At 39.7% G+C, this 15296-nt stretch overlaps 1 protein-coding gene and 1 pseudogene across 7 annotated transcripts in view; both read right to left on the bottom strand.

The window, feature by feature from the left end:
- Positions 1 to 15296, bottom strand: part of LOC137244225 (lysosome membrane protein 2) — a 913474-nt gene that overhangs the window by 214437 nt on the left and 683741 nt on the right. The window lies entirely within an intron of this gene.
- LOC137247296 (glycerol kinase 3-like) lies at positions 673 to 3700 on the bottom strand (annotated as a pseudogene).

Below are 15296 nucleotides of genomic sequence, written 5' to 3'. Positions count from 1 at the left end.
AATAAATTTTCTAAAAGAAAGCTGGATATAAATTGTTTTCGATTCCAAAATACGATTAAAAAGTTATTTATTTATGTTATTTGCTTTTGATACCAATTTAATTATTTTTTATGTTCATTTTCATGAAAACTCATTGTATTATTATTAGTACGACTAACTTTACAAATATAGGTTTAGGTTTTGTTAAAACAATAAGATATTTAATTGTAATAAATAGAAGTTCCACCGAAATAAATCTGAAATAAAAAAGAAACATTATCAAATAATTAAAGGAATCTGGCTATTCACGTAGGTGTGCTTATCAGGTCATATGCTTATGTACTTATAACTTTTACTCTATTCCAAAAGCAAAATAAGCTGAACAGAAATAGTTTTTAAATAGATAAATTGATAAATATGGTGACGTGAATAGACCAAAAGTTTTTCATTTAACTGGACCTTCTTGTGAGCACCTTGTTTGACAGTGTATACTACAAAGGATCTATATTCTGGTTTACGAACGAGCCCTTTACGAGTATTTCAAATATGTACAGCGATTCCACAAATATTTTAATGGAAAAGAATGTTCCAAGCATACGGAATGAATAAGTTAATACACTCAATGATTGCAACATTAAAATCGAAATAATACTTCGGAATTATGCATTTTAGTACTTCTTCATAAAAACGCATTTAATTCCAACGTTTATAAAGCTGCTCTTGTGCTATACAAAATCAAAAACGATAAACAAAAATATTCTAAACGTTTTAAATTATATATTCTTACGAGATGCTGTAGTTGTTGGGCTAAATGCATCCACTGGGGATGGGTACATAACTATTGCCTGCAACAATGATAAAACATTCATAGTAATACCCTAGCATAATAGCCTAGGCAAAGAGGGATTTAATTATCTAGCACATGTCTTCAATTTGTCCCTTTCCAACTTCGTCATCCCCGAAAAATGGTGGTGGTTCCGCTATTAAAGCCTGGGAAACCAGTTAACATAAGAGATTCTTATCATCCGATATCTCTCCTATCGCCAGTAGCCAATACGCTTGAAGCCATTTTGTTCCCATATTTCAAAGAAAATTTGAAACTAGCCTAGCCTGTCATCATCATGGCTTTAGAAATCTTCATAGTAGAACCACCACGCTAAATGCCATTAGCACCCAGACAAATTGCGGTTTAAATTAAAACCCCCACCATAGAACAGTACTCGTTGCGCTAGACCTATCAAAAGCTTTTGATACGGTCAACCATGGCACGTTACTGCAAGACCTGGAAGGGTATACCCTTCCCCCAAGTCTTAAACGGTGGACCGAAAATTATCTGGTTGGTGTCCTATCTGCATTTTTGTTTAAATCTACATATCAAAGCTACCTTCGCCACCAGAAGAAGTTACTATTATCATTTCCTACGTCGATGACTACACAATAATGGCCACAGACCCAGGCCCACAGAGCGATGAGCTTTACCACAAAATAAACGGCTACCTCCCTGATCTCTCCAGATTTTTTATTTACAACAGGCCACGTCAATGGCACTACGCAATCGACTGTCTTACATCCCAAAATCTTGGGTGTGACGTTTGATCAGGATCTACATTTTGGTAAGCATGCAGCCGCAATTGTACCGAAAATCCTCAAACCTCTTGGGGTAGAGACAAAGTAACGCTCATTACAACTTACAAGGCAATTGGCCGCCCGATCGCATGATACGCGTCCCCGATATGGTCTCCAAGGCTTTGGGGAGTGTTATCGATGTGATGGTCCTTTGCCGGATACAGATCCGGTACGCTCCGGTAACGCAGCACCAATAAGGTGCTAGGCCGACCATCTCGGGAACGATTTATATGGCCAAATTAAGCCTTCAGGCCATCCCTCCGTCCCAACCCCCAAGTTCCATGAGGAGCTTGGGGTTGCCAGAGCTTCAGGATTCGCCGCGGATAGGTGAGGTAGACAATTGGGTTTGGAGAAGCTATATATTGCGCTGACAACCTGAAGGTTTGCGCTACACAGCCCCTTGAATCTGGTATTTTAGTCGCCTGCTACGACAGGCATACCTACCGCGGGTACATTCTGACCTCCTAACCGGCTGGGGTGATGCGAGTTACTGTAGCTCAGCTTCGATCTGGATACTGTAACAGATTAAACTCTTACCTATCCAAAATCAACCCCGACATACAAAACATATGTCCTGCGTGTAACGTGTCCCCACATGACACAACCATCTCTTCAACTGCATTGTGGAACCAACGCTTCTAACACCGCTCTTATTATGGTCCACCCCTGTTGAAACAGCAAGTTGCCCTGAACACCCGATATTGATGACAATTTGTGATTGGTCGCACCTACTGGATGGGGCGAAGCACTACAACAACAACAACAACAACAACAACAACAACATAGTAATACCAGCGCATATAATTGTGCCTAATCCTGCTGGTGATGGTGTCTGTGGCCTTTCCAGCAAGCAACCGACAATATCTGCAATAAATTGCACGAAAGCATTCTTTTCGGCATGTTCGCCACAAAATATTAAACGCTCTTTATTATTTTGGCGATGCCATGTGGGTGTATTGCATTTAACTGCATATCACCTCATAGATTTGAAATCCAATTGATTCATAGGCAGCTTGGGTAACATTTTCCGCAGTTGTTTGGATATTCAACCCCAACAAAACTCTAAAGATAAAAAAATTGAGCATAGTTTGTATTCAACATACAAAATTCTTATTTTTTAATTATTTTATATCTCACCCCCGTGTATCGTAGCGCCAATATGGTGCATATAGTCCACGAAATGTAGGTACAAATCTAATCTCTGAACGCTTTGCTGCCAAGCCAAATTCCGCATTCAACATTTCCGACGAACAAGAAGATATCAATGAAGTTTCTCCCAGAAATGTGTTTAACACCTCAACAACGTTGTCATTGGAATTGATTTCTATACTTGTGCGCAGTCCTTGCTTTAATTAATTAACTGTGGAACCGGCATTACAAATAGCACCCTCTAATGAATAATAGGTAGGCGATTTTGGCTCCAACTAATATGCTATCAACGAAAGTAAACCATTAGATTAGATTAATAAATAATAATAGATTAGATTAATTGTTTACCTATATTTACTAAGACAAAGCAGCTATCGTTGATACTACAAGCGTTTTGATCGGCTTTTGTTTGTTGCTGGCCTAACAAAGCAGCTGATTGTTCTCCAATGCAGTATATATGTATGTCATAAATAGAAAGTTTACTAAACAGAAATATAAATTGTATGCAAATAATTTTACCCCTGGTATCCGTAGACCATTCAAGATGCCTCCAACAACGTAGCCATATATTTCCAAGTTTGAGCGTATACGTGGAAGTATTTGCATAGGAATACCAAAAAAATTTACCAAGTTTCGTATCCTATTCATTAGACTTGTGTAGCCGGCGTTGGTGAAATTTGTTTAGTGGACACCATTTATGTTGGCACCAGAAAGATTCTGTAAGATAACGAATGTAAGAAGTGGTTATATATTGTAAAAAATATATTTATTTAGCATATCTACCCATTAAAAGCATGTATCAAGTGGGCCAAAAAGACACGTACCCTTTTCCATTGCCGTAGACACTGCACGTACATTTTCTTGAAGCCATTTTATTTTAAGAGCTAAAGCGTGTGCTTAAAGGCAATCCTGACTTACGGCGCAAGTAATTCACAGTATCAGGCATTCACGTTATTAAGCAAATAGCAAATGCATATTTAAAACCATTATGCAAAAATTTTGTTTTTAATGAAAACGTCAGAATGCGTCCGACTTTGACATAACACGTTGAAGCGAATTTCGATTTTGACATGAAAATGTGGCGAATACAAAATTTCGCCCCGGCCAATTATGATTTTGATATTAGTCCATCGAAATTACAAAAACAAAATACATGGGAAATGTATCTATATTGCCATGCTGTCACATCACATCACATGTCAAAGAAAGCTATTAAACTCCCATTTGCATCCGTTTAGAACTCATCATAGAATAATCGTAGGATGATACATTTTTTTATTGTTCACTATATAGTTTGGCAGCTTAAATTGAAGTTATTTTGCGAATAGAGTGGAAGGTAGTAAAAGAAGGCAGTCGAATGAAGTATAATGAAGGAATGATGTTCGCAGTTTTTTTTCAAAATTTGCCCAAAATCCTGAATCACAAAAGGGAGTGTAGTTAATTACGAAATTGAAAAAATTTAGCTATGTTTTGCTCCACTTTTATCAGAGGATTTTAATTTGAAAAATGTAATATGCAAACCAAAGCTCATTCCATTATTCATTTTAGGTATCTGCAAAAAGATTGAAGCAATCGAGTGTGCAACCACTAGGCATTCTTTTGAAGATTTTATTTTTTGGTTTCACATTATAAATCTCTATTCCTGAACGGATCAACACATCTCGCTTCAAGCCCCAAAATCGCGATTTGCTCATTCGGGCCAAAATATTTTTTTTCCTAAAAACATTCTGTTTATGTCCATTTATTGTATTTTTGAAAACAGAAAGTGAAACTTTTCACTTTTTCCGTGATTTTTCATCAATTTTCCGTGTGATCACCGGTGCACATTTAACAGTTTTTTCTTTCTTTTTTGTTTTAGACGAATTAATTCAGCTAATTTGAAAAGAAAAAAAAAGATGTCAAGGAAAAAACTTAGTGATAAAGAGATAAATGAAGCTTTGAATGCTTATCTCTCTGATCTGTCAGATTTTTGTGACTCAGAAGACGGTGATGATGTTGGTAGGGACAAGGATTACATTCCTTCTAGTAGTTCTAGTAGTTGTGATGAAGAGTTAGATGTAGAAGTTGTTCCGTCCACTTCAACTAGTTTGGACCAAATAATATGCATCACAGTACCACCTCCATCTGCGTGCGACGATTCTAAAGAAATGCTAGACAATCTGGTAACAGAGAGAAAATCTTCACGTTCTGATAAACCGTGAACATATCATTCTCCCAGGATAACTTCACCAGATTTCACCTCAGGACCGTCAACATCTCATTCATTCAACGTCTTTCTACCAGATTTTAGTTCAACGCAATCAACATCTCGTGTCCTTGAGGAGCAAGTGGATGAGCCGGAAAATATTTCTGAGGAAAATAATATAAATCCGGATGTATCAGAAACAGTTTTTGAGTCAATATGGCAGTCAGTAGAAGGGGAAAGAACGGTATTTCCAGACGAAGTACTTGGAAATACCGGAGTTCCACCTGATACCTACGCAAAATTACATCAGAAAGGGCCCATTGAGTGTTTCAATCATTTATTGGATGATGAAATAATTGGTTTATTGGTCACTGAAACTAATAGATTTGCGGCGAAAACTCTGTCAGAAACCTCACTGCCTAACGCTAGAGTTAAAAAGTGGAATGGAACGAATGCTGTTGAAATGAGAAAATTCATTGGAATTTTATTCTGGATGGGTCTTGTGCCATCGCGGCATCTAAGAGATTATTAGTCGACTGATCCTATTTATAAAAATGGTATTTCAGAAGTAATGAACAGAAACCGATTTGAGTTACTGTTATCTGTGTTCTATCTTTGCAATAATGAAGAAAAAACTCCGATGTCTCACCGTGTATTCAAGCTGCAGAAGTTTCTCACTCTTCTTCAAAGATAATATCAGACATCATACATTCCATAAGAGGAATCATGTATCGATGAAAGTAATGTACCCTTTAGAGGAGGACTTCTCTTTAGACAATACATACCCAATAAGAGGCACAAATATGGTATAAAGTTGTTCAGATTGTGTGTCGGTGGCGGATATACCTGGAATTTGAAAGTACATACTCGAAAAGAGAAAGTTGATGAGACAGCAGTTCCTGAGAAAATTGTTATGGAATTGTTTGGAGAGCTTCTATACCATGGAAGAACCCTTTATACCGATAACTGGTATACGTATGGTAGGAAGCTGTCACAGTTTGCCGGATATCTCAATATCTGAGCGCAGAACTCGTAAACTGCGTCAACTGGCAGCCGAGGGTAACATAGGCATCCGACCACCTGCCTATACTTATTTCGTTCGAGCGTACCCCCGACTTCATCGTTACAGGAAAACGCACTTTCATAAACTTTAAAAAAGGAAAGTGAGACGAATACAAATATTTTACAGACAAGCTCTTTGCTGCCCTCCCTATCCCGACTGATGCCCCCCAAGGGGAGCGTGCTTTCCGCAAGGTCTTTGAATCCGCCTCGGCACGTTTCATTCCCGCCGGGAGAATTCCCGAAATTTGGCCCACTTCCCGGCGGAGGCCGCAAATTTAGCGAGAGAACGTGACCTTATAAGACAGCTCGCCCCAGGCGACCCCCAAATAAGGGATATAAACCAACGCATCAGATTGCTTGTGGATGAACACAGACGGGCGAAATGGGAGGAGCACCTAAGAGGTTGTAACCTCTCTGCCGGTGTGGGTAAACTTTGGTCCACCGTAAAGTCCCTATCGAATCCGTCTAAGCACAATGACAAAGTTTCCATCGCCTTCGGCGATAAAGTGCTGTCGGATTCGAAAAAATGCGCGAGCGCTTACCGCCGTCAATATGTAATGCATTCTACGGTCGACAAAGATAGACGGAGGGCCAACAGACACGCACATAAACATAAATTCAGCGCGTCACCAATTACCATCACCGCCAGAGAGGTTGAAGATGGTTCACGCTAACCATCCAAAGCAGTGGGCCCAGACGGCATAGCCATGCCGATGCTGAAAAGCCTAGGGAAAGAGGGTTTCAAATACTTAGCGCATGTCTTCAACCTGTCCTTTTCCACCTTTCTCACACCCGAAAAATGGAAAATGGCCAAGGTGGTCCCGCTACTAAAGCCTGGGAAACCAGCTAACATAGGACAGTCGTATCGTGCGATATCTCTCCTATCGCCAGTAGCAAATACGCTTGAAGCCATTTTGCTTCCCTACTTCCAAACAAATTTGCAGCTAGCCTGTCATCAGCATGGCTTCAGAAAACTCCATAGGACCAGCACCACGCTAAATGCCATCAGCACCCAGATAAATTGCGGTTTAAATCAAAATCCCCACTATAGAACAGTACTCGTAGCGCTAGACCTATCAAAAGCTTTTGATACGGTCAACCATGGCACGTTACTGCAAGACCTGGAAGGGTATACCCTTCCCCCATGTCTTATAAGGTGGACCGCAAATTATCTGGGTGGTCGGCAGGAATCGGTGCAATTTAGAAACGAAACTTCAAAACCAAGAAGAATTAAACAAGGGGTGCCACAGGGTGATGTCCTATCCCCACTTTTGTTTAATTTCTACATATTTAAGTTACCTTCACCACCAGAAGGAGTCACTATCTTTTCATACGCCGATGTCTGCACAATAATGGCGTATGATCGATGAGCTCTGCAACAGAATAAACGGCTACCTCCCTTATCTCTCCAGTTTTTCGCCTCGCGAAACCTGGCATTATCACCGACTAAATCTTCCGCGACCTTATTTACAACATGGACGTCCCAAATGTCGACCATTTTGAACATCCATGTCGATGGCACTACGCTACCGACTGTCTTACACCCCAAAATCTTGGGTGTGACGTTTGATCTGGATCTACACTTTGGTGAGCACGCAGCAGCAATTGTTCCGAAAATCCAGAGCCGTAATAAAATCCTCAAATCCCTTGCTGGCAGTACCTGGGGAAAAGATAAAGAAACGCTCATTACTACATACAAAGCAATTGGCCAGCCGTTTACGTGCTACGCGTCACCCATATGATCGCCAAGCCTAAAAATTACCCACTGGAAGAAGCTACAGGCCTGCCAAAATACTGCTCTCAAAATCGCCACGGGCTGTCTTCTTATGTCCCCAGAACACCTACATAATGAGGCGAGAATACTCCCCATCAGGGAGAGAAATGAGATGCTAACCAAACAGTTCCTGTTGAATACCCAGAAACCTGGGCATCCAAACAGACATCTGATTGAGTAGCCAACACCGCCTAGGGGCTTAAGGAGTCATCTGCGTAAGCATTTTGAGGAAATACGGCACCTGAGAACCCAGCCGTATGAAGCAAAAAAACACAAGCAGGTCCTTGGTGAACTCCACAAACAGGGTCGGACCTTTATGTCAGGAATTGCCCGGTGAATCCAGTACTCAAAGAAAAGTACCCAAAACTTGTGGAAGAGGAACGCATACTCCCCAGGGAAACGCGTGTCACTCTTGCTAAACTTCGTTCTGGATACTTTAACAGGTTAAACTCTTACCTATCCAGAATCAACCCCGACATACAAAATGTATGCCCCGCTTGCAATGTGTCCCCACATGACACCAACCATCTCTTTAATTGTAATGTGGAACCAACGCCGCTAACACCCCTTTCATTATGGTCAACCCCTGTTGAAACAGGAAGTTTCCTTAGACTCCCGTTAGAGGATATTAATAACAATTTGTGATCGGTCGCGGCTGTTAGGTGGGGCGAAGCACTTCTACAACAACAACAACATAACTGGTATGCCAGTGTGAAATTAGCCCAAAGGAATGGTAGAAAGAGAATCTCATTTGGTTGGAACTTTGCACAAGAATCGAAGAGGTAATTCCCCCAATGTTGTACAAGCAAAATTGAAACGAGGAGAACAAAAAGATGAGCAAACCCAACAAAAAATTGTTGTTCTCAAATGACAAGACAACAGGATGTGTTAATGCTGAGCACGAAACATGGCGAAACATTTGTGACAAAACCGCGGTAAAGAGATCACAAAGCCAGATATGGTGTTTGACTACAGCATAGGAAAATCGCACGTTGATATCTCTGACCAGATCTCAGCATATTCGCCATTTACTTTTTTTTTTGCCTAATACATAAATTTGAAAAAAAAAATGGATTTGAATGTTATCATTGTTTTGGTATGTTAAAAAATTGTTTATTTCAATATAAAAAGGAAAAAATACTATTACAAAAAACCATCCACCTGTTCTCATTCAACCAAATATCCCTATATTTTCTCCGCCCCTGACGCATTATGGGTATGCAAACTGCTCAGGCCAAGCACAATTTCACATTCTCCTGGGGCCACGATTCATTTCATGTGTCACGCCTATTAAAATGCATCCCTACAAGTCCAACACTGACAACACGACTCTACCGGCGTCACTAGTAAACGAATATCACCGAAGAGCGGTTGAGACGAGTACGAGCAGTGCGGTTTCATATAAAATATCGAATATTAATTTATAACTTTGTATTCACAATACATTTTCTACAAAATGTCAAACTAATTATAATATCTACTAATTTAAACTAACATTTGAACACTTTTATTAGTAAACGAACATTCTGATACGTAAGTAATATATCGTGTATATACATGTGTGTCGACATTCGGTATATATACGACACATGTAAATAAACACAATGTAAATAGTGTACATCATGCTACATTCACGTTTAAAGACATTAATGTTGCGTGTGGATATGTGAACACGCGGCCAAAACGTGTGCTCAGGTCGAGCGCACCGGTGCCGCACATGGTGCTAAATTTGTTAAAATACTTTTACTCATGCTACACAACAAAGAGCTTTTCATCGACCCCTTTGCAAAACCTATCGACCAACTGCAAAACCGTCTATCTAACGGCATTTGAATTTTACAGGGGAGCAGAAAAACTTATTTTGCACACTTTTTACTTTAGGAAGTTTTTTCATGATTAATATTAAATTAATATTAAACATGTTAAAACATTAAGATTTTATATACTTAAAAATGCTCCTGTCTTTCCCCGTTAGGCGCTTTATACATGAAGTGAAAAGGCTTCAGTGCTATTTTGGAGTCCAAACTCAATTTAACCGTTATTTTACAAAATTTACTTTCAAATATGATAGTTATGATTTTTTAACACGCTTTTATTAGCTTGGTGTTTATGTAACGGAATCTTTGAGCTTAATTTTCACCGATATCCAGAAGTCTGATTAATTTGAAACTTTGCACACGTATCAAGGACTGATGACAATGCATTAATGTGATGGTGTGGTGACATAAGGTCAACGGCCATAAGGTCAATTGGCCTTATTACCACTTTGAATGGCCATAAGTTTGATTAAAACTTTGCACACGTATCACGGCTCGATGATAATGCATTACTGTGATGGTGTGGTGACATAAGGTCAACGGTCATAATGTCAATTGGCCTTATTACCACTTTGAATGGCCATAAGTTTGATTCAAACTTTGCACACGTATCAAAGCTCGATGACAATGCAATAATGTGATGGTGGGGTGACATAAGGTTAATGGACATAAGGTCAATTGAACTTATGACCACCACAAATGACCATAGATTCGAAACTTTGCACATAATGCGAAAAACGCATTATTTTATTAATGATAGAAGTGGATGCATGGCACATCTACGAAAGAGCATACTGGAGCCCTTTTTTAACACGCTTTTATTAGCTTGGCCTGTATCTATGTAACGGAATCTTTGAGCTTATTTTTCACCGGTTTCTAGAAGTCTGATTAATTTGAAACTTCGCATACGTATCAAGGACCAAAGACAATGCATTAATGTGATGGTGTGATGACATAAGGTCAACGGCCATAAGGTCACTTTGAATGGCCATAAGTCTGATTGAAACTTTGCACACGTATCAAGGATCGATGACGATGCAATAATGTGATGGTGGGGTCACAAGAGGTTAACGGACATAAGGTCAATTGAACTTGTGACCACCCCAAATGGCCATAGATTTGAAACCTTGCACATAATACGAAAAACGCATTATTTTATTAATGATAGAAGTGGATGCATGGCACATCTACGAAAGAGCATGCTGGAGCCCTTTTTAACACGCTTTTATTAGCACGGCCTGTATCTATCTATGCATCCATGTATGTATGTAATGGAATCTGGAGTGGAGCCGAGAGCCCCGGTAATGCAGAGCTCCGAACTCCGTTGCACCTTTTGAAGCATTTTAAGATAGGTAATTTTAGCTAGTGCAGGCCACCACACCAAGGCACCATGAATAGGAATCGGGCGCACAATGGCTGTATAAATACAGTAGGTCACCTTAGGGGAGAATCCCCAGGAGGTGCCAATTGCCCTCTTGCAGGTGAACAGCTCTGCTGCTGCCTTCTTGGATCGCTCCACTATATGGTCATTGCACAATAGCTTCCTATCCAGAATGACTCCCAAATACTTTACTTGATCGCTTAACGCTAAGAACGTACCACCAATGCTTGGCGGTGTAAGATTTGATACTTTGTACCTCCTCGTGAAGAGAACAAGCTTGGTTTTATCCGGGTTGACTTCCAAACTTGTGGCGGGTTGTACTACTGGAGCAGCTCCAGGATGTCAGCTGGGTCCGTTGGCGTCACTGGAATCCAGGCTCTAGCCCTTGGTCGTGAGGGGATATCACGCGCCTCCACTACCTTGAGGCGCGCGCCCGAGTATACCACCCAGCGTGACGGCGGCCCTATAGCGGTTGACCGACCTGGCGTCGTCGCAGGCAATTAGCCTGACATTGCCTTGGAACCACCCTGCATCGGTGTAAGATGGCGGTGGACCAGGTTTGTCTTTTTAACATTAGCGAGCGCGCCCTCGATCTACTTCCACTGTTGTTTCGGGATCCTGCCATCTTCGCTGCGCTCGTCTATAATGCCAATGGTCTGCCGACCCTTGGCAATTTCGGCGAAAGACCGCGTCCAGCCTCCCTACGTTTCGGTGCCGTGGGGTTGGATTCATCCATGGACCGCTGGCGTTTCGAGGTTTCATCACCCTCGACTAAAACTTTTAAAATTACTTGAACTAAAAAATTAAAAATAAATAATAGTTTAAAAAAGCTAAAAAAACACGCTTTTATAGCAAACCGAACTAAAAAATAGAAAATAATTTTCAATTGAAAAGAGTTTATATAACAGTAGTAGAAGGTCAGACAATCTTTTATAGTTAATCACCTCAAAATAAAATTATAATAAAATTTAAGTTATTAACAGAATAATTTAGTTCACAGTAAAAAGCGTGGGGTGCTTGATATTGAATATTACAATCATTCTATTGGCAACTATCTGAGAGGAAAGATATGAAATGTATTCAAATTGACCCCACGCTTTTTACTCTGAAATAAATTACTCTGTTAATAACTTAAATTTTATTATAATTTTATTTTGAGGTGATTAACTATAAACGATTGTTTCACCTTCTACTACTATTATATAAACTCCTTTTAATTGAAAATTATTTTCTATTTTTTAGTTCGGTGTGCTATAAAAGGGTGTTTTTTAGTTTTTTTAAACTATTATTTATTTGGATGGAACTGAGCTCAGGGCTAAGAAGTCTCGAGGTGCCCTATGGTGGTATTTGGGAGGTTTTGCAAAGGCACCGACGTTTTATTTATTAAGAGCCGTCACTCGATACTTTGCCAAATTCCCTATTATATGTTTTCTTAAGGTAGTCACTGTTTTTTTATCATATGCAGAATGTGGTTATCTAAATTTCAACTTAAACTGAAATATTGAACATAACGTTTTTGCATCTGTACTTTTCAACATATGCTGTTTTTTCAATGAAAAATTAAAGATATGGATTAATTTTGATGTGATCTTCCTGTGTATGCAAAAAAAAAAAAAAATATTGAAAAATATACAACAACAACACCCGCCGATTCGGAGGGGTAATTTTTCGTCTTTTCCTGAATATCTTTTGAACGCTAAAATTGTTTTTTTTTTCGAAAACGGATTATTGGTACTGAGATCAAAACGCGTCTTTTGACACCTCCCCCGATATTTTTGGATGCGTATTTATATATTTAAGTCAATGCTTTACAAACCTTACAGACTAAGAATTAATAATTGAAAAGTTTATGAATAGTACAAGAATGGTATTTGTTTGAATTCAATACGATTAGCAAATATATATAAATTTATTTCTCTACAAAGCAAGTTAAACTCAGCTAATATTCTGATAATAGGTTCATTTTGAGCGTACTTTGTTTTGCAAAGGTCAACTGCAAAAAAATCATTATGACGCAGACATTGTGTTGGAACATTAAGCCTTATGCAATATAATAAATACGGACAGTTTATAGCTCCATTTAAGACGTCATGAAAAACGGAAAGCAGTCTTCTACTGGCAAGAGTATGCAAATTAATCGATTCGCAACGAGAAACGTAAGATGGAATTGATTTATTTACCTATTCCATCTTACGTTTCTACTTTCGAATCCTAATAACGGACAAGGCGAATTTAAAAAAATTGTTTGAACCTTTTCAATTCTATTAGTATGTACTTCATAAAATGGATTCCAGATTATGGAAGCATATTCCAATTTAGATCTTACAAATGTATTATAAAGTAATTTTTTTGTGTATGGATCCTTAAACGAGGAATACGCCTTAGGTATGACATAATTCAAATGTTAAGCAAATGTAAAATTTGATTCAAATACAACCCCAATGTCTTTGATTTTATTACTGGATCTTAGGACAGTATCAGAAGGTAATCGAACAACATTTATCAATACTAATGGATAGTTTACTACGAAGCACCATACCTGAAAATTTTTTACTTCAATCTCTAATGTTTCAAAATCGGAGATAGTTTTTATATTTTGGATATCCTTAAATCTCTACCTCTGCCACTATTGCTTCCTTTATCGTGCTGGCTCTACCATTGCCCAATACCACTCGGCTTTGTACCTGTTTCAAAATTGCCTTACCTAATCTCCTCGAACATGTCTCACTCATAAAACTCCTTGTCGCTCCTGTGTCTACTGTTGCTGTTACTTTGCAGCCATTTATCTTTACGTTTGCCAAAATACGCCCTCCTGTTTGCTTCAAAATAGTTAGACCTCCCGAATTTGTATTTCTGGAGACCCCACCCCCTCGTGTCTGATCGATTCTCCGGTCGTTTCCCGATGATGCGCGGCAAAAATTTTTTGTGAGAATGTTGTGCCGACCACATTCCCAACAAAAGTATCGACGTTCATTGCGGCACGCATAGGCACGATGTCGGTTTCCTCCACTTCGCCTGCACGCGGTCCTGGGGTTCGTATACGGTTGTCTTGTTGGTGGGTTACTTCGCTGTGTATTGCCATTGCCAATCCTGCTACTTGGCTATACATCTGTTAATTCTTGTATGAAAAAATGCCGGTCATCTGGACGCCTTGCTGGAAATGCTCTTGCCACTACTCTCTGCGTATCTCTGCCATTCGTGATATTTTCGAAGTCCTCTGCCAGATCCACCAAGCCATCGAGCGTCTGAAATTCAGTTCGCTTTATATATAATTGATACTCACTGCGGCAGTATTCTTTGCAGTCTTTGTTCCTCGGTGAGGTTCGCGTGTCTCATGAGGCCCTGTTGTTCCAAAACGTAATTCTTGAACGGCTCTCGTGGTCGTTGTGTTCGCTGAAGTATCTCGTCTTCCAGCCTCTCGGAGTATGATGTGCTCAAGAAGAAGCGTAAAACGTCGTGTTTACTACTGCTCCATTCGCTCTAGTGACGATTATTGTTCCGCAGCCATACCAGGGCTCGGTCCTTGAATAATTCTGGCAGCGCTCACGGGAGTGAATTAAGGTCCACTTCATATCCCTACGCCAGCTCTTCTACTCTCTCGATGAAACTCAGTGGGTCACCTTTGCCATCGTACTTAACTCCCCATTTTCACGCTCGGTCCATTACGCAGTCGGTAGACGGAGGTTGGGTCAGTTGTCCTGCAAATTGATATGACATATTAAGTATCGTAGGTATGCTTACGCTTTCAATGTTGTTGACCGGGGTCGCTGGTTGACTTCCGCAAGCGGTTCTACTGTTGCCTTGACCTTGTTGATTGGTGGTTAATGTTGTTTTGGAATGCTTTGTTTCGAACTCGGTGAAACGTGTTTCGTAGCTCGGATTTTGGTCCACAAATTTGGCGAACTCCTTCCTCAACTCGTCAACGGTTCCGCTGTTGTTAAATCCAAACTCGGCCGCGTATGTCAAAAGATCTTCTCTCTTCAGCTAATAAATCCAATTTACCTTGACCATGTTGTGCCAATTGTAACGAACCCCGTTAGTCGGGTTTATAGCTGGGGTATAACTCAGCGAATAGGTTCGCCTATACAATAAAAGATGTTAAACGTTATAAAAAATGATGATTTATTTCAATCCTTCTGAAAATCTATATACATATGTATATACGTATGTGATTATAATATGTTTAATCACCGAGTGTTTTACACGCCTCGGTGGTATGCCTGATGAAAATACGTAATCGGTGAGCGTTTTACACAACTCGCAGGATCCCTAGCAAAATACGTAATCGGTGAGCGTTTTACACAACTCGCCGGATCCCTAGTA

This window comes from Eurosta solidaginis, chromosome 3 (assembly GCF_040869045.1).
Source record: "Eurosta solidaginis isolate ZX-2024a chromosome 3, ASM4086904v1, whole genome shotgun sequence".
NCBI classification, from domain to species: domain Eukaryota; kingdom Metazoa; phylum Arthropoda; class Insecta; order Diptera; family Tephritidae; genus Eurosta; species Eurosta solidaginis.
Note: the sequence above shows the minus strand (reverse complement) of the source record. Positions and strands in the feature narration are given on the sequence as shown.